The sequence below is a fragment of the Schistocerca americana genome, chromosome 2, assembly GCF_021461395.2.
Source record: "Schistocerca americana isolate TAMUIC-IGC-003095 chromosome 2, iqSchAmer2.1, whole genome shotgun sequence".
Classification (NCBI taxonomy): domain Eukaryota; kingdom Metazoa; phylum Arthropoda; class Insecta; order Orthoptera; family Acrididae; genus Schistocerca; species Schistocerca americana.
This window is the reverse complement of record NC_060120.1, coordinates 1,005,860,083-1,005,886,132: the sequence shown is the minus strand read 5'-3', so window position 1 is coordinate 1,005,886,132 and position 26,050 is coordinate 1,005,860,083.

The following is a 26,050-nucleotide window of genomic DNA, read 5'->3' as shown; positions in this document are numbered from 1 at the left end:
GAAGTTGATGAGGGCTGACGCTGTACCATGTAATGGGTGAGGTGAACACACAGAACTGGAGAGTGTGGGGATCTTCAACTTCAGCGACTGTGAACGAAGTTCCTCTGCATGGCGAACACCTCACTGTATGGTGTGGCTTCACAGCTACATTCATCACTGGCCCATTCTTTTTTGAACAGTTTGGCGCTCAAGGACCAAAAACGTGCAGTGTGACTGGACAGCGCTACTGCGATATGCTTCCCCAGCATGTCATACCCGTCCTACAGGAAAGAGACACGCACTGAACTCGGCTGTTGTCGCGCAAGATCGCGCACATCGCTCGTGAAGTTCACCTGCTTCTCCAAAACATATTTGGAAACGATCGAATTACCAGCCGATCGTTTCTAAATGCTTGACTGGCACAACCACCTAATCTCACTCCCTGTGATTTCTGATTGTGGGGCTATCTGAAGGACAGGATTTACCTGGGGAACACGCACGCATGCGCTGATCTGAAGCACTGCATGTGAAGAGAGGTAATCAGCATATTTACGGACTTGCTTCACTCCGCTGTGCAGGATGCAATCATGTGCTTTCAGACTCTTCTGGACATTAACGGGCGCCATATTTCTCCCTTTTGTAGAAGTAATGGTACCGATAGGTAATGGTATGACGTACCATATCAGCACATTAAAAGTGTTTCAGTTGAATTGATTCTGCATTAATTCTCTTCCCCATGTCCCTGACATTAATGCTACCATGTTTGGTCCTTGTATGGTAATTAGTGTCCGTTTGTGTGTGTGTGTGTGTGTGTGTGTGTTTAGATCTGATGGGCGCCCAACGGCTAGGTCATCAGCGAACCTACACTTCCAATAACAAACGAATGTGGAGATGAACTAAAAGTATTGTACACGTACACGCATGCACTCGAAATTACCATACAAACACTCTGCATCACATGCACTCTCAGATGCACAACAGCCATTTAGGATGGGAAGAGAGCTTATAAAGAAATTAAAACACGGAGAAAACAGAACACAGAACTAAAAGAAAAGCGCAGGTAAATGTGACTGGCTGACCACTTACAAAAATCTAGAATGAGCCAGCCACCCTTTGACACACTGAGAACATCTCCCTAAAATCTTGTTAAAAACGTTGGACAATTCACAAAACTTTGAAACCCTAACAACATTCGTTTGATAATTACAGAAGAGACGGCAGATCCGCCGGCAAAACTGACGCAGTCCAATAAAATGCGGCGCACCGAGGTCTGCATGCCACAAACACCACACATTGGAGAGTCCTCTCAGTAGAGTAAGAATCCATGCGTCATAGGGCAGTGGCCTCTGCGAAGACGAGTAAGAAAGATCTCGTCCCGCCGACGTGTCTGGAAGGAAGTACTCCACAGCTGAGTTGTGGGCCTGATGACACAGTCACTGCCAGCCACTCGTGTTCCCATCGACAGATGACTTTGTCCCTCAATTGCGAGGTGATAGCATGCAGGGGGATAGCACACCGAAATACCAGTGGATCACGACATGCCTCCTTGGCTGCTCGATCCACCCTTTCATTCCCCACTATGGAAAAGGAGGTAACACATAAAACGCCTGAGGAACGCCATTCTCCTGCTCAATTCCATTAGACAGCGCGGTACCAACTCGGGTGTCCAGGTACCCAACAAACAGATGCCTCCTTCCCCAGTCGTGGTAGTTGTAGGAGGGCATCCTGGATATTCTGGGTTACTATATCTGCTGGGTGCAAGCTTCGGAGAAAGTAAAGGGCGCTCAAAGAATCTGGTCAGACGAGAAATGTAACACTGGGAGCACGTCTCATCCGCTCGAGTGCTAGCAAGATAGCATATAATTCTGCGTCGAAGATGGTAAATTCTAGAGCCAGTCTGACCTTGAGGATATGTTCCGGGGATACGACACAGCTACCAACAGTGCCCCTGCTTAGATCCATCCTTGGAAACAGCTACATGGTCGTGGTACTCAGATAAAATATCAGACAATATCTCATTACATACGGAAGCAGGAGTGCTATCTCTACTGTAACGCACCAAATCCAAAATAACTCTGGGCCCCTCCAATAACCAGGGCGGCAGGCGGTTAAAACCGTGGATTTGAAGTCATACTGGCTTCACGCCAAGTGACTCCAGCAAACACTGCACGCGCATCCCAAATGGCATCATGGTTAGTGGACGGTTGGAAAAAAAGGTGTTCCAGAGGTGGACGAGCAACAGTATGGTGTGTGGGTGGAGCTGCAAGGAACTTACACGCCTGACGCACCACGAGGACCTGGCGCCGGATGGTAAGTGGCGGCTCCCACGCCTCAGCACAGATGTTGGGTATGGGACTGGTCTGTTAAGCAACCGTGACCAGTCGAATTCCATCGTGATGGACAGTGTCAAGTAAAAGAGTCTCTCTCACCCATACATCACGTAACCATAGTTCGGCCGCGAACGCACAAAAGCCCCATAAAACTGAAGGAGATGCGCACGCCCTGTCTGCTCCCCAAGACCTGTCGCTAAGGCACTTGATGTTCGGTGGCTTCAAGGTTCTGGCTTTCAGGTGTCGCAGGTGTGATAACCTTGACAATTTTGAGTAAAAAATGAGGCCCAGAAACAACACTGTGTTTAAAATGTAGGATGGTGTCCTCCATATTCAAGGCAGGCAAATTAAAAAGGCGACGAGAACGATTAAAATGACCCCCCCCCACACACACACTTAACTGCGGAAAACTGAAAATCCGTCTTTGCAGCCCACTCCTCTAACGGCTGCAGACGGCCGGTATGGCCGAGCGGTTCTAGCCGCTTCAGTCTGGAACCGCGCGACCTCTACGGTCGCAGGTTCGAATCCTGCCTCTGGCATGGATGTGTGTGATGTCCTTAGGTTAGTTAGGTTTAAGTAGTTCTAAGTTCTAGGGGACTGATGACCTCAGATGTTAAGTCCCATAGTGCCCAGAGCCATTTGAACCGTTTTAACCGCCACACGGTAAAATGCAACAGACTGCTCGCCGTTGCAAGACTGGAGGAGGAACAGAAAAGAGCAAAATGGTCTACAAGTAAGGAGCACTGTACAGGACTCCTTGCCATAGATGTGGTACTGTTGAAGGCTATGGCAAAGGAGGCAACACTTAAAACACTGCCCTGAGGAACGCCATTCTCCTGCTCAATTCGATTAGACAGCGTGGTACCAACACTGGTTCTAAAAAACCGATGACACAGGAAAGAAGAGGATGATGGGGAAGTGGCCATGAATGACACATTGGTGCAGTTGTGCGAGAACACAGTGTCTCCCTCTAGGAGGGTCAGATAGTCACCAGAGGATTGAAATCTTCGGACTCCGCTTAGTGAGCGGCTAAGGAGTCGTCTGGTCTCTAACAACCACACCAGACGATGGTTAACGATTCACTCCAGGGTCTTTCCTACACGCTTCGTTAAGGCGATACTCCGATAACTACTGGAACATGCGCAGTCCTTTCCTGGTTTGAGGAGAAGGATCTGAATTGCCTGCCTCCACGAGTTGAGGAGGTTGCTCGTCTGCCATATTAGATTAAAACATTCGAGGAGGATTTATTTTAACGCCGCTGTCAAATATCGAAGCATCCAGTACCGGATTTGGTCGTGAGCTGGTGCAGCGTCACGAATCTCAGTCAGTGCCTATTCGAGCTACCAAAAGGAGAAAGGGGAGTTGTAGGCCTAAGAACTGTTGGACTTAATGTCCAACGTTTCCCTCACTACAGTTGCAAGATACTGACGAAACGCCGGACCCTGTCTTGCATTGGCAGCAGTGTGTGGAAAATGTTCGGCCAGCGTCTGAGCAATCTCTCTGGGTGTTGTTTGGCGGCACTCCTGTTTCAGCACTGCTGCTATCGGTAAACGGCTGCGTTTACCGGAAATCTTCCGGATGGCTTCCCATACTTTTACAGAAGAAATGGAACTATTGATGAAGTCCAGGAGCGCTTCCCATGACCTTTCCTTACTCTCCCTAATGTCGCGTCGAGCATTGGCCCCCGCGACTCGAAAGGCCCTAAGGTTGTCTGCTGTCGGTCGGAATTGAGAATGTCGAAGAGCCGCACGCCTTTCGCGGATCGCGGATTGGCACTCATCTATGCACAAAGGTACTGGTCACCTCCTAAGACGACCTGAGGACTGTGTGAGGGAGAGGTCAGTGGCGCGATGGATCACTCAAGTGATGTGGTCCACCCATCCTTGGGAGCTGCTGCAGTGTTAGATCACAGCCAGCTGGCTGAAATGCTTCCAGTTAGCCCTGCTGACCATTCATTTTTGGCGCTTAACTTCCAGTTGTGAGCCGTTTAGTAGGTGAAGGTGGGTTGGGAAGTGGTGACTGGAATGAAGATTGTCAGTGACCTCCCACTGAAAAGAGTCAGCGATGGTGGGAGAACAAAAAGACATGAGAATGGCTGATAATGACCCAGCAGCATTAAAGAAATATGAGTGAGTACCTGTGTTGAGGATGCACAGCTCTCGAGACGTCATGAGGCCCTCCAAAACCAGACCCCGAGGGCAAATATTGGTCGTGCCCCACAGGAAATGATGGGCATTGAAGTATCCCAGGTGGAGGAATGGTAGCGAGAGTTGTGCGATAAGATCCGTGAGAGCCTGATAGTCTAATGCATCTTGCGGAGGTAAATGCAGTGAGCAAACAGTGATCCTTCGACACACATGAATTTGAACTGCTACTGCTTCAAGGTCAATAGGCAAGGGGAGGGCAGAAGAGTGGTGTGCATTAGTGACAAACACAGTGACACCTCCCTTGGCCCTTTCCACCGAAACGCCATCCTTGCGGTGTAACATGTATCCCTGTAACACAGGGACATCTCTATCTTTAAAACGCGTTTCTTGTAAGCAAAAGCGCAAGGGACGTGACTGTGCAAGGAGTTTCAGTTCCTCCACATGAGTCTTGAACCCATTCATATTCTAGTGTAGTATGGAAGTCATGTCATCGGTGCGGTTTTAATTTACCCCTATCTTTGCAATGGGGAGGTGAAGCATTTGAAGAGCGAGGGGGAGTGGAGGGGCTGCCTGGATCCATCTAACTCCAGGATACCCTCCTCATCAATGAGACAGGAAAGAATGACGTCTGACGGCGCTCGGGACAACTTTTGCCCCCTTCGTCATGTGCCTTTCCCTGCACCCTGTCCCCTCGATGGTGAGAGGAAAGGGGCTGTTGAGAGGCACTCTGCTTTTCTTGTACCTTCTGGGTGCTCGTTGGAGAACTGTTGTTGGTCGTTAGTAGTGCAGCTGTCAGGGATGTTTTGTGCTTCTCTTTCTCCCTTGACGCGTTCACTTGCAAGTACAGGTGCTTGTCGTGGATACAGACTCAGTAGGCGTAGTTTCTCTCGAAGAGTCAACCTTCGGAATAAGTTTCTGCACCATGGAAGAATATGGGGTAGTAAGGACGGGGGTTCCGTCACCTTATATTCCTTTTTGACTTCGGCATAGGGGATCCGCTTGGTCACTTTTGTCTCCTGTACTTTGCGTTCTTCAGCAAAAACGGGACAGGCTCGGCTCCAGACTGCGTGGTTCCCAGAGTAGTTTATGCTGATCGCCAGAGATGGTCAGTCAGGGCGAGTGTCATCAGCGGCTTTTCTGCAGTTCCCACAGATCGCTTCACCTCCACAACTCATGGTTGTATGGCCGAAACTCTGGCACTTACGACGTGCGACAATAAAGTAATGAGACTGATGTGAAAAGAAAATGTTACTTACCGTTTTAGTCAATTTTAGTGTTGTCTCCTTCAAAGTAGTTCTGATTGCACACACTTTTCCAGCGCTTCTGCCATGTATGGTAATATTTCTGGAACTCGTCTTCTGCAATATCCTCCAAAACCCTTGTCGCAGCCTTTTGATATCTTGTGTTGTTTGAAAATGGTGTCCAAGACCCTCGCCACAGCTTTTTGGACATCTTGTGGTGTTTGAAATGGTGTCCCTTGACCGCCGTTTTGACTCTTGGAAATAGAAAAAAGTCGCACACAGCAATATCTGGTGAATAAGGGGACTGTGGTAGTACTGAAATTTGGTTTGAGGTTAAAAAATGTTGGCACAGGCACAAAGAACTCTTCTATGAAGTCTTTCTAAAATTTCTTTGTAATAATAACGGTTAACTGTTTGTCCAGGAGGCACCCACTCTTTATGAATAATTTCCTTGGAAACAAAAAAGCACACAAGCATGCATTTCACTTTTGACTTTGACATGCGAGCTTTTTTTGGTCTTGGTGATCCCTTTGAGCAGCATTGTGAACTTTGGCGTTTTTCGTACTGAAAAAACCAACTTTCATCACCAATGATAACACAGCTCAACAATTCTGGATTGATTTCAGTTTGCTCTGACAGATCGGCTGCCTCATTTTTCCGTGTTTCTAGCTGTTGTGGAGTGAGATATTAGGGGACCATTTTTGCACAAATCTCATACCAAGATCTTCAGTTATTGTTAGACGAACCGTTTCTCGTTTGATGTTCAGTTCTTCTGCAGTCATTGTCACGGATAATCTCCGATCAGATCGTAAGAGTTCACGCACCCAGGACAAGTTGACATCCGTCCGTGATATTGATGGTCGTCCACTGCTATCTTCAACATTCGTTCTGCCTTCAGTAAACATTTTATGTCAATGAAAAACTTGAGCTCTTGACATAACCCCCTCGCCAAAAGCCTCCTGAAGCTTACCGTAAGTTGTCGTTGCGTTTTCACCCAATTTAACGCAAAAAGAATTGGCATACATTTGCGCAATATTATGAGGTTCCATTTACGTGATGAGAGACACAAACACGAGTTGACTTATTACAGCACAACTCACGACTGAGCAGTTGCATCGCTGTGCCACTTGGACTTGAAGCAGCTTATAGACCAAGGTCAAAGATATTGTGCCTACTCAAGACTGCAGGGTTACCACATCCTGCAAAGAAAATCAGTCTCATTACTTTATTGTAGCACCTTGTATAGCACATCATAGCGTTTGGAATGTAAGACCGTACATTAATTCGAAGAAACCCCGCAATTACATGTTCAGGCAGTGTCTGAGAATTGAATTTGACAATGAAAGTAGCTGTCTTTCCAGTTGGTCCATTATTCCACTGAGTTCGTTGCTCCACGTCGACTATTACCTGGGATGACCATTCTGGCTTCAGTTCTGCTCTGTCCATGGTCGTGATATCTTGGCATGTGTCAACGCCCTTGCTTGAGTTGAGAGAAGTGTGTATCTCAACAGTAATATCATAGTCACCCAGTTTCTGCGGTTTATTAAGAAAATGTGTCTGTTTGGCCTTGTCAGTTTTGACCAACAATGAGCCATTACGCAATCGTTTCATAGATTGTAACGTTCCAGAAAAGCCTTCCAAACTCATATGGATATAAAAGGGGAACACTTTTTCAAATGTTCCCTCCTTCCTCTTTCTCGCCAGAAACAAATTGTTATTCATGCTTGCATGAGCCCTGTTACTGCAGTCCAAAGTATTCTTAGTGTCAGAAGAACTAGCCTCTCTCATTCTTTTTGCTGAATGTGTGTGTATAGTGCCAGGCGGTATATCCTTCCTATTGACGGAGAAAAAGATGATTTCGAGGGTGAGTTATATATATATATAGAGAGAGAGAGAGAGACAGAGAGAGAGAGAGAGAGAGAAAGAGAGAGAGAGAGGTTTAACCTGTTCTCGCGTTCCGAGTGGTCAAGCCAAGATCTCCGTTTCCTAAGACACACAATGTTCCACCACCGCACCGCGTGATGGTCGCTGAAGCACACCCAGAACTTATGGTGACTGGCGCCACTTAAGAGTCCGCAGCTCAGGAACCCCGGGGTCGCCAATCCCGTACCCAGCAAATCAATGCTGAGCCCCGAGGGGAATTAGTTTCCGTATTATAACGTGTTAAATAGAGAAAATTCAATTATAACCACCCTGTATACCAAAGTATCAGTAACGAGATTTGGAACAAGTGGAAAATGTATCTTTAAATCATTGTAACTATACATCACAACAGCAAGATGCCATTATCTGGCGCAAAGTAAAAGAAGGAATGTCAAATTCAGTTTCTATCCAGCTAACGTCCCACTTCTTTGTACTTTTTTGACAGAGCAATCTGAATGGCAAACATTGGTATGTTTGCATTATAAGAGGCACTGGAAAAAATACATGTATGAAATACATGTATGTCAGCATGCAAAAACGTGAAGTCATGGTCACCAGGCTGAACTAAATCCTTTTTTTACCATCAGACCACTGCAAATTGTCGCAATAGACATTAATGGAGCCCTTACCAGAGCTAAAGGTGAGATAAGCCACACAGTAGCGTTTTTCGATGTTTCTAGAAACTTATTGAGAGTGTATGCAGTGAAAAGTGTGACATGCACATCCATAATCAGATGCTTACTACCAGAACAGTTACAGAGGAAGGTAAGTGTGAAATGCTTCTGTCAGACAATGGCCTTCGGTTCACCAGCGACTAATCTAAACCGTTCCTGATGAACGATAGAATTAAGAAGATACTAGTTTTGAAATACCATCCAGGAGCAAAAGCTCTGAGATAACATTTCCACTGGTTACCTTATCTCACGCATACATACATATCCACACAAAGTGGGTAGAATACCTGGAAACTTTTGAAAGACGAATTAATAATTTACCTCATGCATCAAGAGAATACTAAATGATTTAACAGATGCATCAACAAATTAATTCCATGTGAGCTAATATTTAAGAGTAAAGAAAATAATGAATGGTGTAAGCCTATCTCTTGAATCGAATGCGAAAGATCTGAGTGGGTAAAACTTATGTAAGCTTATCCTCAAAAGGCATGATAAAGAAAAACATATTTTTACACAGGTTTACCTCAGCTGTAAGAATTTAAATGGCTGATTTTATTTTGGGTCGAAATTATCCAAAATTCTGTTTAATTGCGAAGAAAATGAAATGGATTGGGCCATTGGAGACTGCTCATGTACCACACTTGAGAAAATATTTTCTGTGTTCCCCATTGTGACAAGAATTAAAGGAATATATCGTTTCCAAAATATAACCCACTTCTAGAAACAGATAACTGATTGACAGATGATTTGTTTATTCCATAGTGAATTACATTTCTTTTATAAATATATATATTAACTTAATCTCTGCATGGCATAAATATTTTTCAAGCTATGTATTACAATTTACGATGGTTTTCTTTTAGCATATAAGAATAAATCTGGGAGACAGTCAATGCACTTACATGTTGTTTTACAGTTGGATATTTTTATGGGTACCATGTATTATTAAAATAACTGGATGCAGCATGGTGATTTTACAGAAGTATAATGCTGATGAAGTGCACTTACGGATTATTTATCATTTAGCTTCTGTCTCGTATGTATAGGAGGTACCATTCTATTTTAATTTAGATAAAAATCTGAAACAAGATTTTTCCTCTGAAGGATTGCTAGCTATAAAAAAATGGCTCTGAGCACTATGGGACTTAACATCTGTGGTCATCATTCCCCTAGAACTTAGAACTACTTAAAACTAACTAACCTAAGGACGTCACACACATCCATGCCCGAGGCAGGATTCGAACCTGCGACTGTAGCAGTCGCGCGGTTCCGGACTGAGTGCCTAGAACCGCTAGACCACCGCGGCCGGCTGCTAGCTATACCAGGATAAAAAGCCACAACAGCCCATGTCCAACTTGCCAGCATGTGATAGCAATTAAATGTGAGGCTTCATATTTTATAGATAACTACATCATAAAACTAGATTTGGTTCAATTGTTTGATAGTTAGCTTGATAGAACCTTCATATTTCATTTCTGTAATTCACTCTTGTTTGTTATATCAGATAAAGTTACAGTGGCATGTAATTAGTACTGCTTGGCATCAGAGGCAGAATGTTTGTTGAGAGAAATGAATGTCGGCATGATGGCATTTGTTGTCATGATAATTATTGTGGATCACACTACGTGGGTGTATAAATGTCAGTTGTGCAGCCAATATAAAGTGCTTGAAATGCACCTTGTATTGGAGGATTTTGAGACATCAAGCTAGGTTTACAGACTGAAGACATTCACTGGAAGCACCTGCTGGTGATCATTTACAAATGTGCATGTTGAACCAGTTGTGGTGTGAACTGTTGCATGCATTCGGAAATGAACATTTTCATACTATTGTCCATTATGTTTTCCCAGAAGACTGTATTGAGGATGCATTTTGACAAGGAATGTCTGTTAATGTCCTTTGCTCACTACTGTAATACTTTCGTAGTGTGGCTATTTGTGATTTTTTCTTGATGCTTACCTCTTGCGTGTTGCATGCTATTTTTGGCAATTTGTACTTCAGTAAGCTATGTGCCTTTCTGAAATCCACAAACTGCTTAACTATAAATACAAAAATATTTATATTTTGAATAATGATGGAAATATTGCACAGAATTTAAGGCCACTATACAACAGAGATTATGAACAAACTTCCCTGCGCATTATGACATTTCCTTAGGTAGCTGTTACTAAATTGACTTACTACACATGGGCTTAGAACTACACACGTTTAATTTCTGCGCTGAAGCAATGAATGATTGATTATCCCATCGTTAGTAGTGAATGTATCTGTGAGGTACAAGTCCTCATCCTAAATTTTCACTAATACTACAGAAATAAACACAATAGGTGCTTTCTGGCCCAGGATTTCTTGCATCATGAATGTTTTATTTTTTGCCAGAAGGCTCAGTTTATTTTCTATAATGCTGAGGTCTCTAACGCGGCAAACGTCAGTACCTGCAACAGGTTATGTCTGTCAACGTCAACTCGCTGGCACAGCACTGTTTAGAGAGTGCTTGGGTTGGGTTATTTTCTGATAAATGAAGGTGAACTTCATTATTGCTATGGATCATACACTCCTGGAAATTGAAATAAGAACACCGTGAATTCATTGTCCCAGGAAGGGGAAACTTTATTGACACATTACTGGGGTCAGATACATCACATGATCACACTGACAGAACCACAGGCACATAGACACAGGCAACAGAGCATGCACAATGTCGGCACTAGTACAGTGTATATCCACCTTTCGCAGCAATGCAAGCTGCTATTCTCCCATGGAGACGATCGTAGAGATGCTGGATGTAGTCCTGTGGAACGGCTTGCCATGCCAATTCCACCTGGCGCCTCAGTTGGACCAGCGTTCGTGCTGGACGTGCAGACCGCGTGAGACGACGCTTCATCCAGTCCCAAACATGCTCAATGGGGGACAGATCCGGAGATCTTGCTGGCCAGGGTAGTTGACTTACACCTTCTAGAGCACGTTGGGTGGCACAGGATACATGCAGACGTGCATTGTCCTGTTGGAACAGCAAGTTCCCTTGCCGGTCTAGGAATGGTAGAACGATGGGTTCGATGACGGTTTGGATGTACCGTGCACTATTCAGTGTCCCCTCGACGATCACCAGTGGTGTACGGCCAGTGTAGGAGATCGCTCCCCACACCATGATGCCGGGTGTTGGCCCTGTGTGCCTCGGTCGTATGCAGTCCTGATTGTGGCGCTCACCTGCACGGCGCCAAACACGCATACGACCATCATTGGCACCAAGGCAGAAGCGACTCTCATCGCTGAAGACGACACGTCTCCATTCGTCCCTCCATTCACGCCTGTCGCGACACCACTGGAGGCGGGCTGCACGATGTTGGGGCGTGAGCTGAAGACGGCCTAACGGTGTGCGGGACCGTAGCCCAGCTTCATGGAGACGGTTGCGAATGGTCCTCGCCGATACCCCAGGAGCAACAGTGTCCCTAATTTGCTGGGAAGTGGCGGTGCGGTCCCCTACGGCACTGCGTAGGATCCTACGGTCTTGGCGTGCATCCGTGGGTCGCTGCGGTCCGGTCCCAGGTCGACGGGCACGTGCACCTTCCGCCGACCACTGGCGACAACATCGATGTACTGTGGAGACCTCACGCCCCACGTGTTGAGCAATTCGGCGATACGTCCACCCGGCCTCCCGCATGCCCACTATACGCCCTCGCTCAAAGTCCGTCAACTGCTCATACGGTTCACGTCCACGCTGTCGCGGCATGTTACCAGTGTTAAAGACTGCGATCGAGCTCCGTATGCCACGGCAAACTGGCTGACACTGACGGCGGCGGTGCACAAATGCTGCGCAGCTAGCGCCATTCGACGGCCAACACCGCGGTTCCTGGTGTGTCCGCTGTGCCGTGCGTGTGATCATTGCTTGTACAGCCCTCTCGCAGTGTCCGGAGCAAGTATGGTGGGTCTGACACACCGGTGTCAATGTGTTCTTTTTTCCATTTCCAGGAGTGTAGTTTTGAAAATGAGTATATTATAAGGAGCGTTCAAAAAGAATCGAGCTGGGGGAATAATTACAGAAATCACTACTTGTATGTTAGAAGTATTGACCCTGGCTGTTGAGACACTTGTCCCACTGTAACAAAGGTAGCGAATGGCTGTCTCATAAAATTCCTGGGACCGAGATGTTAACGACATCCACACGTGCAGCTGGACGTCGTTATTCGAGCGTTCGTGGTGAATCGTTTGCCCCTCAGAGCCTTCTTAAGAGGACAAAAAATGGCGTATTCACAGGGAGACATGCGGACTGTATGGAGGGTGGCTGAGAAACTCCCATTTGAATTTCTGCAGGAGTGCCACGACTGTGTTGGCCGTATGAGGCTTTGCATTGTCGTGGAGCAGAAAGACTCCATGGGTGAGATTGCGTAGTCGATTTAATTTGATCGCTTGGCGAAGGGTGTTAAAAGTTTGCAAGTAACGCTGGGTATTCACTGTTGCCCCGTGCTGCAGGAAGCGAATCACAAGGGGGCCATCTTGGTCAAAGAAGAGCGACAGTATAACCTTTCCCGCACTCGTGTGGATGGCTTTCGCTTTTTTTGGTGGTTGTGACCCTGTATGCTTCCACTGGAGGCTTTGTCGTTTTGATTGTGGTTCGAAGTGATTACACCATGACTCGTCTCCAGCCATCACTCGTGTCCTTCCCGAGCATAGCCCTGCAGGTCAGAAAGACAGTGGGCCATTCGACATGCTTCTGGTGTGGTTGAAAACTGTGGGGTACCCATAGGGCACACACTTTGCACTTGTGCAGTCTTTTCTTCATGATGGTGTGAACACTTCTGATGCTCAATCCGACCACAGTGGCTATGGCTTTCACTATCACTAGGCGGTCCTGGGTAATGAGGGCATCAACCAGGTAGACGATGTCATCGGCAATGCAATGCGGTTCTCCAGACTGTGCATCATCGTCTAACGACACTCTTCGTTCCCCAAACCTCTTGTGCCACGCCTTGATCCAAGGGACGTGCAATGTTAGCCGTACACTTGTGTCATTCATCGATGAATGTCCGTTCCTGATACTCCATCCGCTGTCAGAAAACGACCTCTTTGCTCTTCTGTTGACGCCTCTATGTCACTGTTTGCAATAGTGCTGGCAGCGTTGGACGATTGATGCATGCTGCTGCTGGCTCTGTATAGTCACGTGACGTGCACGCGTGCCCTCTAGCTACTGTCTGTGAGCTTCCACAGTCTGGTCGGAACCACACCACATTACACACTCCAAGATGTTACCCTCCTGTCAGCGGTTTGCGCGTTACAGACTCCGGCTCGTTTCTTCTTGAACGTCCCTTACATATGGTTCATAAAATCCTAAGAATTTGTAAGAGGTGTACTGCCTTCTTTTCGACGGCGAGGAACGTATTGAAGATCGTTTTGCTGAAAGTGATTCCGAAGCTGAAGACATAACTGAAACACGATAAGAATCAGATGCAGATCATGAAAATGATTGCGAGGAAAATAATTAAGCGCCGGAAAATGAAAACGTATTTTGATCAATACAAAACACAACAAAAATAGTTTTCGTCCTGAGTATGCATGTATTATCAAATCGTCCAATGAGACTACGGAAGGAAGAGAGAAAGATTTAAATATTACTTCACCATAATACGACTAAATCTGGAGTTGATGCTGTTGACAAACTCTGTGGAACCTACAACGAAGCTAGGTCAGCAAGGAGATGGCCTACGGTGACTTTTATCCATATGATAAACGTTGAAGGCATAAATTCAAGAGCAATTTTCTTGGGCAACAAGAATAAATACTCAGATAGAAGTGAGTGCCTCAAAGCTCTGGCTCGGATTCGACTGGGAGATCAGCACCCAAGGAGTGCATTGATTACAAAACTGCCAGATGATATAAAGTGAACACTGGTAAAATAGACCCAAAGCATCACACCAAGAAAACACTGAATTTTCTTTGGAAAAAGGAAAGTAGCCAGTCATGTTTCAGGATCACAAAGAAAGATTTGCCTCAGCAAGTACACATATGAAAAATGTGGCACGCATCTTTGTTTAGGAAAGCGTGGAAAAATAGTTTGTGAAAAATGCCTGTTTGTAAAAAGGACGACAAGATGCACTCTGATTAGTTCAATAATTTACTTAAATCGATGATCAACTTAAGTCTATCGGTGTAACTGTTTAATATACTTCCGGAATACTTGATGTTAACTATTGATGTTATCTTAAATTATCTACAATGAGCCTGACATTGAGCTCTGTACATCTCATATCTACATCAAGAAAAGGAACTGCAGTATTTAAAAAAATTAAAACGAATTTTGAAACAAACAAAAAATAGACGCACGTACTCGACACTTGCGACGACGTTTTTGTTTGATGTTTGCATTTTTGTTATTGTGCTGACATTATCTGTCACCAGCACACTGGTCAGCAAAGATGCAGCGCCGAGCTCGATAGCAGGAGCTGGATCAACTGCGCCTGTCACGAGAGAGGCCAGAGACAAGCCACAGGCCCAAATTCCCTCTTGACAACATGTATTTAGTATCACTGTCTCACAGACATACTCATCTCAGAGGGCGTCTTTCAGTTCATCACAGAGCAAGATCAGTTCACTATACAGGCTACGACACTATATAGCGACCAGATTAGTGACTACAGCGGGACCAGCAGTGTGACTAATAATAGGAAGATTACCGTTATTGTCTGGAACAGGACTGTCACTAAAGATCTTGTAGCACAGCACATGGACTCTATTGATGTTAAGTAAATGTTCATGTAAATAAAGAACCATATTAACCCACGTGTGCATTTGTGTTGTAGAAAGAGTATACTGCCCACCCATAGCAACATAATCGCCCTAGATTCCTTGCGGTATAAGACTCTACAAGTATTGTCTGAATATTACGTTGATTGAATGTGTGCGACTAGCGGCGTCACGAAAATTGGTGTTCCTAATAGAAAGTTAATCATGTAACGTGTACGAGAACGTGTTTACAAATTATTTCAAATTGAATAATTACTACTTATGTCCTTTACGGGAAGATTTCAATTAGATTACATAATGGTCAGACAAAGATTCCGAAATCAGATACTGGATTGTAGGGCGTACCCAAGAGTAGATACAGACTGAGATTACAATATTGTAGTGATGAAGAGTACGCTGAAGTTTGAGACATTAGTCAAGAAGAATCAATACGCAAAGAAGTGGGATACGGAAGTACTAAGGAATGACGAGATACGCTTGAAGTTCTCTACGGCTATAGATACAGAATAGGGAATAGCTCAGTAGGCAGTACGGTTGAAGAGGAATGGACAACTCTAAAAAGGGCCATCACAGAAGTTGGGAAGGAAAACATTGGTACAAAGAAGGTAGCTGAGAAGGAACCATGGGTAACAGAAGAAATACCTCAATTGAGTGATGAAAGGAGGAAGTACAAAAGTGTTCCGGGAAACTCAAGAATACAGAAATAGAAGTCGCTAAGGAATGAAATAAACAGAAAGTGCAGGGAAGCTAAGACTAAATGGCTACAGGAAAATGTGAAGACGTCGAAAAAGAAATGATGTCAGAAGGACAGACTCAGTATACAGGAAAGTCAAAACAACCTTCGTTGACATTAAAAGCAAGTGTGCTAACTTTCAGAGTGCAACGGGAATTCCAGTGTTACATGCAGAGGAGAGAGCGGATAGGTGGAAAGAATACATTGGAAGCCTCTATGAGGGGGAAGATTTGTCTGACGTGATAGAAAAAGAAATAGGAGTCGATTTAGAAGAGATAGGGGATCCACTATCAGAATCAGAATTTAAAAGAGCTTTGGAGGACTTAAGGTCAAATAAGCCAGAAGGCATAGCTAACATTCCATCATAATTTCTAAGACCATTGGGGTAAGTGGCACCAAACCGATGAAGCAAGGCTAAAGGAAAATCAGGACACGTTCATAGGATTTGTCGACCTTGAAAAACCGTTCGACAATGGAAAATGGTGCAAGATGTTCGAAATTCTGAAAAAACTAGGGGTAAGCTATAGGGAAAGACGGGTCATATACAATATGTACAAAAGCCAAGAGGGAGTAATAAGAGTGGACGACCAAAAACGAAGTGCTCGTGTTTTAAAGGGTGTAAGACAAAGATGTAACCGTTCGCCCCTTCTGTTCAATCTGTACATCGAGGAAGCAATGATGGAAATAAAAGAAAGTTTCAGGAGTGGAATTAAAATTCAAGGTGAAATTATACCAATGATACCATTCGCTGATGACGTTGCTATCCTCAGCGAAAAAGATGAGGAATTACATGATGTGCTGAACGGAATAAATAGTCTAAGGAGTACAAAGTACGGATTGAGAGTAAATCGAAGAAAGTCGAAGGTAATGAGAAATATTAGACATGAGACCAGAGAGAAACTTAACATCGTCACAAAGTAGATGAAATTAAGGAATTCTGCTACCTAGGCAGTAAAATAACAAATGACGGCCGGAGCAAGGAGGACATCAAATGCGGACTAGCTCTGGCAAAACAGACTTTCCTGGTCACGATAAGTTTACTAATATCAAATATAGGCCTTAATTTGAGGAAGCAATTTCTGAGAATGTACATCTGGAGTACAGCATTGTATGATAGTGAATCATTCTCTGTGGAAAAACCGGATAAGAAGAGAATCGAAGCATTTGAGATGTGATGCTACAGACGAATGTTGAAAATTAGGTCAACTGATGAGGTAGGTTGCAAGTGCTACTCTGAGATGAAGATGTTGGCACAGAGAAATTCGTGGCGGGCCGCATCATAGCAGTCAGAAGACTTATGACTAAATAAAAATATTGAAGCAATTTCAACACATGCCAAAAAAGCGAAACTGTTATGCACAAATGGTCACTTTCACCTACCTCATTTACATAAATAGCACAACAGAGTATAATTCACGAACTACCTATATCAAATGCCTATTAAGTCTCTGACAAGCATAATGTTTTTTGTTAGGAAATAGTTTCACAGTTCATTCATATGCTCCAGTTTCTCAAGCGTGAGATCGAAAAGTAGTAGTAGTACGAAATTTTTTTATGTATTTGGAATCGTCATATTCTTCCATATAATTTGTGTGATATCCTAACGAACAATCTTGTCATCACTAATTTTGTAACTGTACCTGCTACTATCAAAACTTATTCTCCAGTTAACTCCACTAACCCGGCCAGAATCGCAGGTTTAGTTATCCCGCGTTTACTCTCCGGTTAGACGTTGTTACATGTTTGTACAATGCGTTTTCCTCACTATTAAGGGAATAGAACTTATGTGGGTACTAAGCGCAGGGTGTACAGCTGGCCCTTAGTAGTGTAGCGACGTGGTAAAAAATTTTTATCAAAATTTTATTTTCTTGCATACACCGAGAAGAAAGTATGTAAATTTTCTTACCTGTTATTCCTATTCGTTGTTTATTTACACTCTGGTAGTCTGAATCTACAGATTTCGCTGGTACTTATAATAAAGCTTATCATTCACACACCAAATCAACCACATAAACAGTGGTTGGAATTCACTCGATCCTGTTTATTCGGCTCAGATCGTATAACACCGTTCCCTCTTCTCGGCGGGAAAGTTTTTTATTTCTAGATGCGACAGGATTTCCCTAGCAGAGGCATCATGTACACTATGGACGCATTCAAAAATAAACTTATGATTCGTTCAGAAATAAACTTAGAATGTTCTCAAAAACCAAAAGGTATGCGTTGCTAAATTATATGAATAATCGACAGACCGTTGTGCGCTGGATTCTAGGCGACCTGTGAATTAAGGTTTTTCTTCGAGAATATGAATTTGGCGCGCCCTGTAATTGATGCCGGGGGCAGATACCCCACTTTGCCTCCTCCATAGATCTGGGTCGGGTCACAATGCATTGTTGTAATTCTCGACTTCGTTACATTATTGTTGACCTAGTGTTGGATAGCGTGTTTCCATTGGGTAGATACGTATTTGAAGGCAAGCAGAGAAGACTGTCGTAATGAGCTACTTTCAAGTGTAAAGTAGTTCTTTACGCTGAAAAATATGGCATTCCCAGGGCGGGGCGAGAGTTCAGTGTCGAAGAGAGTAACTGTTGCTTATGGTAGAAACAGAAACTGGCATTATTTCTAACTCAAGCCTTCGTGAAGGGAGACTCCTGACTTTGAAGTAAAACTTTTATAATTCGTCAATGAAAAGTGGAAGAACGGTCAACCTGTAAATAGTGACACCATAACAAACAAAGCAAAAGAGATGGCTGCAACGGTTTAAGGCTAGCCGTGGATCGGCAGATCGCTTTATGAAACTGGCGGGTTTAACTCTAGTATTTCGTACAACAGTACGACGCAAGCTTTCACAGGATTTCTAGAGAAAGCTTCAAGAATTTTAGCGGTATGTCATCACAATTCGGAAAGAGAAAAAATTTTCAATGAGCCAAATACGCTACGTTCATGAGACGCCACTTGGGTGCTCTTAATTACACGATTGATAAGAAGGGGACAAAAGAAGTTGAAAGATGTTAGCATCAAAACATCAGTATGTGAAAAACAGCACGAAATTTTAATGTTGGCAATCACATCAGATGGGCGCAAAATTTCGCCTTTCTTAACCATCAAGCGGGAAACAAGCCCCAAGACCCCTAAAAATGAACATCTGTTCCTTGATGACGTCTTGTTTGAAATCAAGAGAAGGGATGGATGAAAGTAACTTTAATACTTGACTGGCTTCAAAATGCATGGGAGCTCCGTCCAGGTGGACTTTCCAGACTAACATCATTGACGATGTAAGGAAGAAGATCCACAGCCTAGCTACTGTCCTTCTCATTATACCTGGAGGAACGACTTTTGTGATGGAACCCGTGGACGTCAGTATAAATAAACGTTCTGAAGGTTACGTTCAGGAACAGTGCGAAAAATGATTTTGCATGCCAAGTCGTGAACTATCTCCGACATGAAAAATCAAGCGTGCTTCAACCCGCACTATTGTACAATGGGTTTTGACTGCCTGGAAAAGAATTGGAGCACCTAATCATCACAACGTCAACAGCAAAGGAATCTGTTTCAGTTGTAGACTCCTCCGATTATATGAGTAATCTTGATATTAGTGAATAATGATGTGTAAAGCCTGTAATTTACGGTATGTAGGTACCCAACTTTGGCGCCATTTCTTAATGGTGTAACTGTGCCATTAAACAATGGATGGCTTCAAATTGTTGTTATGTTTTAGGGTTCATGTGAACATCCACAGTTGTATAAAAGAAACAGAGCCTACCACTCAAGCGCCCAAAAAGTCTTTTTTATTATTTTAGTGTGTAAAATTGGAGTGCTCAGTACATTCGATGGCGCACAAGATTCACGTAGTTATGGTATACATGAATCAATATCTCTGCCTATATTCTCAGTTCATTTGCCTTCTTCTTTAGGGAGAAGGAGAAAACAACCATGAAGGTCACTTCTAGTTCGCTATAAGCATCGATCAGACGAAAAATCCAGATCATAGACGACATTGTAATACGGAGAGTCGCCGGCCGCGGTGGCCGAGCGGTTGTAGGAGATTCAGTCCGGAATCGGGCGACTGCTACGATCGCAGGTTCGACTCCTACCTCGGGCACGGATGTGTGTGATGTCCTTAGGTTAGTTACGTTAAAGTAGTTCTACGTTCTACGGGAATGATGACCTCAGATGTTAAGTCCCATAGTGTTCAGAGCCATTTGAATACGGACAGTCACATAATCGTAATAAGTCGCACATCAAATAACTGATATACAGATTATCAAACAGTAGAAGATAAACACATTAAAGTAACATTTTGTGCAGCTGTAAAGTTATTTAATTCATATTTTAAAGTTTATGTCGATAGATGGTATTTTCTCTGCCTCGTGAAGACTGGGTGTTGTGTGATGTCCTTAGATTAGTTAGGTTTAAGTAGTTCTAAGTTCTAGGGGACTGATGACCAAAGATGTTAAGTCCCATACTGCTCAGAGCCATTTGAACCATTTGAATAGATGGTATTATCAACCCGGTTTTTCCTCCAGACATTTAGTAATGCTAAATTACACTAAGTACTAAGGTAAAAATGTTCATAAAGGACAAGGAAATAAAAGCTAAGGAGTATTATAACGTGTGTGCAGTGTCGTGAAATCTCAAAACTGTTTCGTCACACACCGCGAAAATAATATGACGTCCTCATCCGTCTAGTTGAGACAGCGTTCTTGTTTCCAGGAAACAGACTTGCTTTTGCGTCACAACACACGTCATTTATACCCATACTGAATAAAATAATCACGTATAACTGCAGACCAAAAATGTATGTTGCTAGAGGTTATTTTACGCAGCCCGATATAGTTTCTCCGTTCTATGTAATGAAACTAATCAGTGACTTGGAAAGTACAGTATTCTTAATTTTCAATTTTGCATACGAGATCATGCAAAATATTTGTGTGTTCAAGCTAGCATGATATCGCAAAGTATGCTGAAACATGAGTTACTCTAAATAAAATTAAATGACAAATTTCCACTATTACAACAGACGTGTATTATTTAAAAACACTGTTCAACGATGCGACGTAATATACGCGTGTGCGTTAGTAAGAGTGATGAGTAAATGTTCCGTCGCCGTCACGTAAGTGAATTTATACAACGTTTCGCCAATCATTCTCCACAAGTCAGTTTGTTTAAATTAATGTTACTTGAAGTGTTGTGTAAATGTGCGTCGCTGTAATCGCTACTGTTGTGGAGATGGAACTCTGTGTCATTCTCTATGACGTATTCCGATAGTGTGCTTACGTTGAGTAACGTTGCTTGCGAGAAACGGTGCGTCCTAGTCGCGGCAAACGAGATAATCAGACACTGTAATGCTTAGGTCTGTTAAGCGGTAAGATTAATGTAAAACTGTATCACTACTGTGCAAAAACTAAGAAAAATCAAAATAGTAAAAAAGAAAAAGAACCTTTCTCACTACTCTCAAATTTTGATGGCGGCCCTCCAGATTTTCACTTCTTTACAGTTGCGTCTGATATGCATACGGTGACGTTCTGATCACGCAGACAGTGTGCAAAAAATACAGATGGAAAACGATTTCAGTAATGCCTAGTCTGTTTTACTTAGGACAAAGAGTACCAGTACCCAGGATCCTGCAATAATATCGTCATCTAACATCTACGTGCACAATCTGAAGATGAACCAGGCATTGCTTTAAAACTTGGCTGTTACTCTGCATTTGGTTTCCCGCGGTTATTGCGGTTATTGCGGTTATGCCGTGGTTCTTCCTCTTTTTACGTGTGGCAGCAGTAGTGTGTATCGATATTTGCACCTATACCATCTTTGGTCTGGTGCTTATAGTTCTGGCTTGGCGGTGTGCAGGCGGTCGGTTGGAGCGGATGAGCAGGCAAGTCTCCGCGCGACGCAGTTGGACAAGCCCGCTGGCGGTCTCTACGCAGTGTCGGAGTGTGTGGGGGCTGTTTCGAGTGCTACAAGGTTCGCGGCTCACCGACCGAGGACATGAAAGTTGAGTGGTGATTTCATTACCGAAGCCACGTCTGTCCACATTGTCCCCTTGGTTGGTGGTTCACTGTTGGTGGTATTTCTGGGAGCAACAGTGAGTGTTCGAGTTGGTGAAGATTTAGCCGCCGTGTGGTGGAATTAACTAGTCTATATTTGTCGGTTTGAAATTTAAGTGCACCAGCGGAATTTTCCGCCTTGTGGTCGTTAGTGTTCCGGTTACCTGCTCTAGTCAGTGCCGTAAATTCAGGCAGTGTTGCCTATATTGCCTTCTTATTAGCGTTTAATTCTGTATTTTTAATGGCTCATAGCTGGTGGTTGGAATTTGTATGATTGTAATTGTGTTTTTAAAAACAAAGGCATTCAGACGTTTTGAAAGTACGTTTTCCTAAATTGGGCAAGTCTTACGTCGGCTGAAGATAAATCTTGGGCCTTCTGCCTGTTGAAAATTTATTGTAGTTGTGTTGTTAAAATGATGGGCCTTCACCCGCTTTAAAATTTTGGATTCTTACTTATCAGGTCTTGCCAAAGCTGACCTTCCTTCTAATTTTATAGCAGTTGTATTTAATTCATGAGTCTTCAGCCGTTTTAGGATTAAAGAAGTTTTCTGTCGATAGTCAAGCTTAGAAGTTGCGCTGTAATGTCTGGACAACTAAATAAAGTGTTAAGTTTGGAATGTAACTGACAGCCACTCACTCTGGCCCCCATCCACAATTCCTACTACTTGTCCTGTCCTGCGGGTCTAGAAGGGCGTGTCAAGTTTACGGAACAAAAACGAGTAATTCAAAAAGTGACTGGTTTGCAGTTTTCTGCATGTTGTAAATTTTTTTACGCGAGACTCAACTGTCTGGCCTGTTACTTTTCTAATATCAAATTAAAATTGCTCCACTAAAGAATCGTTTATTGGTTTTTGTCCTCTTTTGACTTAATTTTTCGGCCTTTCTTCTTCTTTCTCTTGTACCACTTTGGTGCAGAGTCAGCATGATCATGGTAATTTAACGGGGGGCCGCATGACCTTCGTTTTAGCTCCCGTTATAAACCTCTCTCCATCCCGAAGGAAATTCTGTCGAAACGTATTGGTTTATATAAAGAAATTGCGATGCGCTCTTGGCTGTAGAATGTTTTTAGCAATTAACAGATCTCTCCCTCGGTCTTCTGAAAATGAGAATTCAATTATTTATTTTCATCGAAAAAATTATCACCTAAAGAATCGACATAGATACAAAAACAGTTTCCACCATTTTTATAATATGAAATTCAAGAGTAATATAGACAGTTTTCGGAAGTTCCTTCTCTTCTGGAACAAATGGAAAAAGATCAGGTTTAACTCAAATGCAACGGTTAAACTCAATCGCGGATTCATCAGCTATTTTCTCTTGAATTTCCCCCTATGGTGCAGATATTTAAAGCATAACATAGTAAGAGGAAAAGAAAATTCAAGACATTTATTCACTTTTTCTCATTTCATATTTTCAAAACTATATAAAAACCGTGCGTAAAGTTTGGCATGAGAAGTGGACAGTTAGACGATGACATAACTATGCTGGCAGACCAGTCCAAAGCGTTTCTGAATCTCAGAGCAAGCAATCAAAGGAACCTGTTGACTGCATGCGTGCAGACCTCTCAAGTCACAAATTAATGTCATCTTTTAGCTGTCTGTTTGTGTGACACGTCTAATTCAAGCACAACTATGCTATTTAACGCAACGATATGCTATTCATCTTTCTAAGGTGTTCATGTCAGGTGAATCATTTTGTTGGAGAGGCAGTGTCTTCTCACACGGAAGATGACGCCCTCAGTGTTTATGTACTTACGTGGCCTTTCAGCTGGAGGAGAAACATTACCTCCGTCCTCTACTGCCCTCAATAAGATGAAAATTTGTTTTCTTGAGGACATTCTGAAGCTATCCTTGCAGGTTCTTCGCCATCCGTACCATTTGGTAGTACTTAACTGCTGTTCAATCCACTGAAAATACTTTGTAGTAGGGAAATTCTGTGCCTGCCTTTTGTGGTTTTTTGTTTTTTTTCGGCATATTTTTTCCTTACAAGATGACTTTTATGATGGTTTTACGTCGTTATGTGTCAAGTTAATTTTCGTCCCTTCCGTGTAACAAGTTAATCAATGTCCTTTTTTCTTTAATTTCTTTCAATATTTGTTCATTAGTTCCTTTCAGTCTAAGTCGTTGTTATGGCTCTTCCCGCATCGACCCCTTTATTGCTTGAAATTTTCTCTTTTCTTGTTTGCTTATGTCCATCCGTCAGAAACATTGCGTTTAAAATGCTTAAAATAAATCTCTTGTGAATTCTTTTCTTTCTAGATTCAGATGTTTGTTTGAAACTTCCTGGCAGATTAAAACTGTGTGTCAGATTAAAGCTGTGTGCCGGACCGAGACTCGAACTCAGGACCTTTGCCTTTCGCGGGCAAGTGCTCTAGTGATAGAGCACTTGCCCGCGAATGGGTAAGGTCCCGAGTTCGAGTCTCGGTCCGGCACACAGTTTCAATCTGCGAGGAAGTTTCATATCTGCGCACACTCCATTGCAGAGTGAAAATTTCATTCTGACAGATGTTTGTTTGTTCATAAATTACATTAATAAATGTTTGTTCAGCCCTTGTAATTTTGTTAACATCATTTATACTACATCATTTTATACAAAATTTAGGATGTGCCGTAGGAACGAATAATTCATAGTTAATTGGAGGAGACATAAAACTTTAGAAAATGCAAATTTAATGAAAACACATGCTCTGTACATCCCGTAGAGTGTAGGCAATCAAAAGTGTGGTGATTGCAGAAGAGTCAAGGCAGTAACCTATTTCTGACAAGTCCAGAGCACATACTGTCAAAAAAAAAAAGTGAAAATAGACGCCTTTAAAGATGATGCTGATTTTTGATATGACAGAACGTTCCACCTGGAGGACAACAGACTACTGTTAATGATTTCACTCGGCAGCAGACGGCGTTGTGGTACAGCTACCAGAGGGTCATCAGAGTCTGTCCATTAAAATCTAATACCCTGTAAGGCTCAGCGTAGAGTAGATGTGTATAGGAAGGGAATCATGCGATTGAGACGCACTTAAGATTCCTACAGCCAGCTTATCGTGTTTGATGGTGGGTTTTAGAGGGAGGGGTGGTCGTTTTGAATACTTGTCACACAAGTTTAAAGGGGCAGGTCAGTTGTGCAGCGGTGCTCGAAACAGTGGATACATGAGCACTCTCAACACTCATAGACGAGTTTCTCGCAGCACAGACGGCCACCAAGACCGTCATATTACGAGGTCATCAGTAGCAGCTCTTACTGCTTTCAGAGCAGAAATCATACCAGAAGAACTCAACAAGTCTGAGCGCTAACTGCTGGTAACCAATTGCTAGTAACAGGTCTACGGGTACACACAGTTCTAGCTCGTGTTCCACTCACGTCATAGCATTGACGTGCTCGGATCATGCGAAGGGCGGAATAGCGCAGTGGACTTCAGCGATGGAAGCATATTCTAGCATACTAGCAGTGGTGGTTTGTGCGTGCGGCGTAGAGCTGGAGAGCGCTGTCTCGAACACTTCTTTCGTCTCGGACACACTTGTCCCACCCAGGCCTTACATTCTGGGGTGCGATAAAGTACAACACTCTGTCCTTTATAGTGCTTCTGGAGGTGTCTTTGCTTTGCGCTCGATATGTGCAGAATTTGGTTCCACCAGTGCAAAAAATGGTTCAAATGGCTCTGAGCACTAAGGGACTTAACATCTGAGGTCATCAGTCCCCTAGAACTTAGAACTACTTAAACCTAACTAACCTAAGGACATCACACACATCCATGCCCGAGGCAGGATTCGAACCTGTGATCGCAGCAGTCACGCGGTTCCAGACTGAGCGCCTAGAACCGCTAGACCACCGCGGCCGGCTTCATGTTGGAACACACCGCGCTGACTGCGCAGCTAACGAGATGGGCCCGTGCCAGGGTAGTGTCGGAAACAACTACACAACTGATCCACCAGTGCATCTGACGTTCTTGCAACAGGAAGGTGACGTGATGACAGGTTAACGCTCTCTCAAACACTGTCTCTGAAATCAAAGTGCTCTGCACGACGTACAGGATATTCCCTGGGCAGCACGATGTCGGAATTTTCTCCAGCACCTGTGGGGCATGATGGGACAAGTGACGCGGGAGACGCGGACAACTACTCTAACAGAAATTGTGCGAACAGATCAGGAAGAAGTGCAATATCACATCGCAAGACACTCTCAACATTACGATCGACTGCATGCCGGCGAAACCTACACTGTTGTTCGTTGAGGCTACG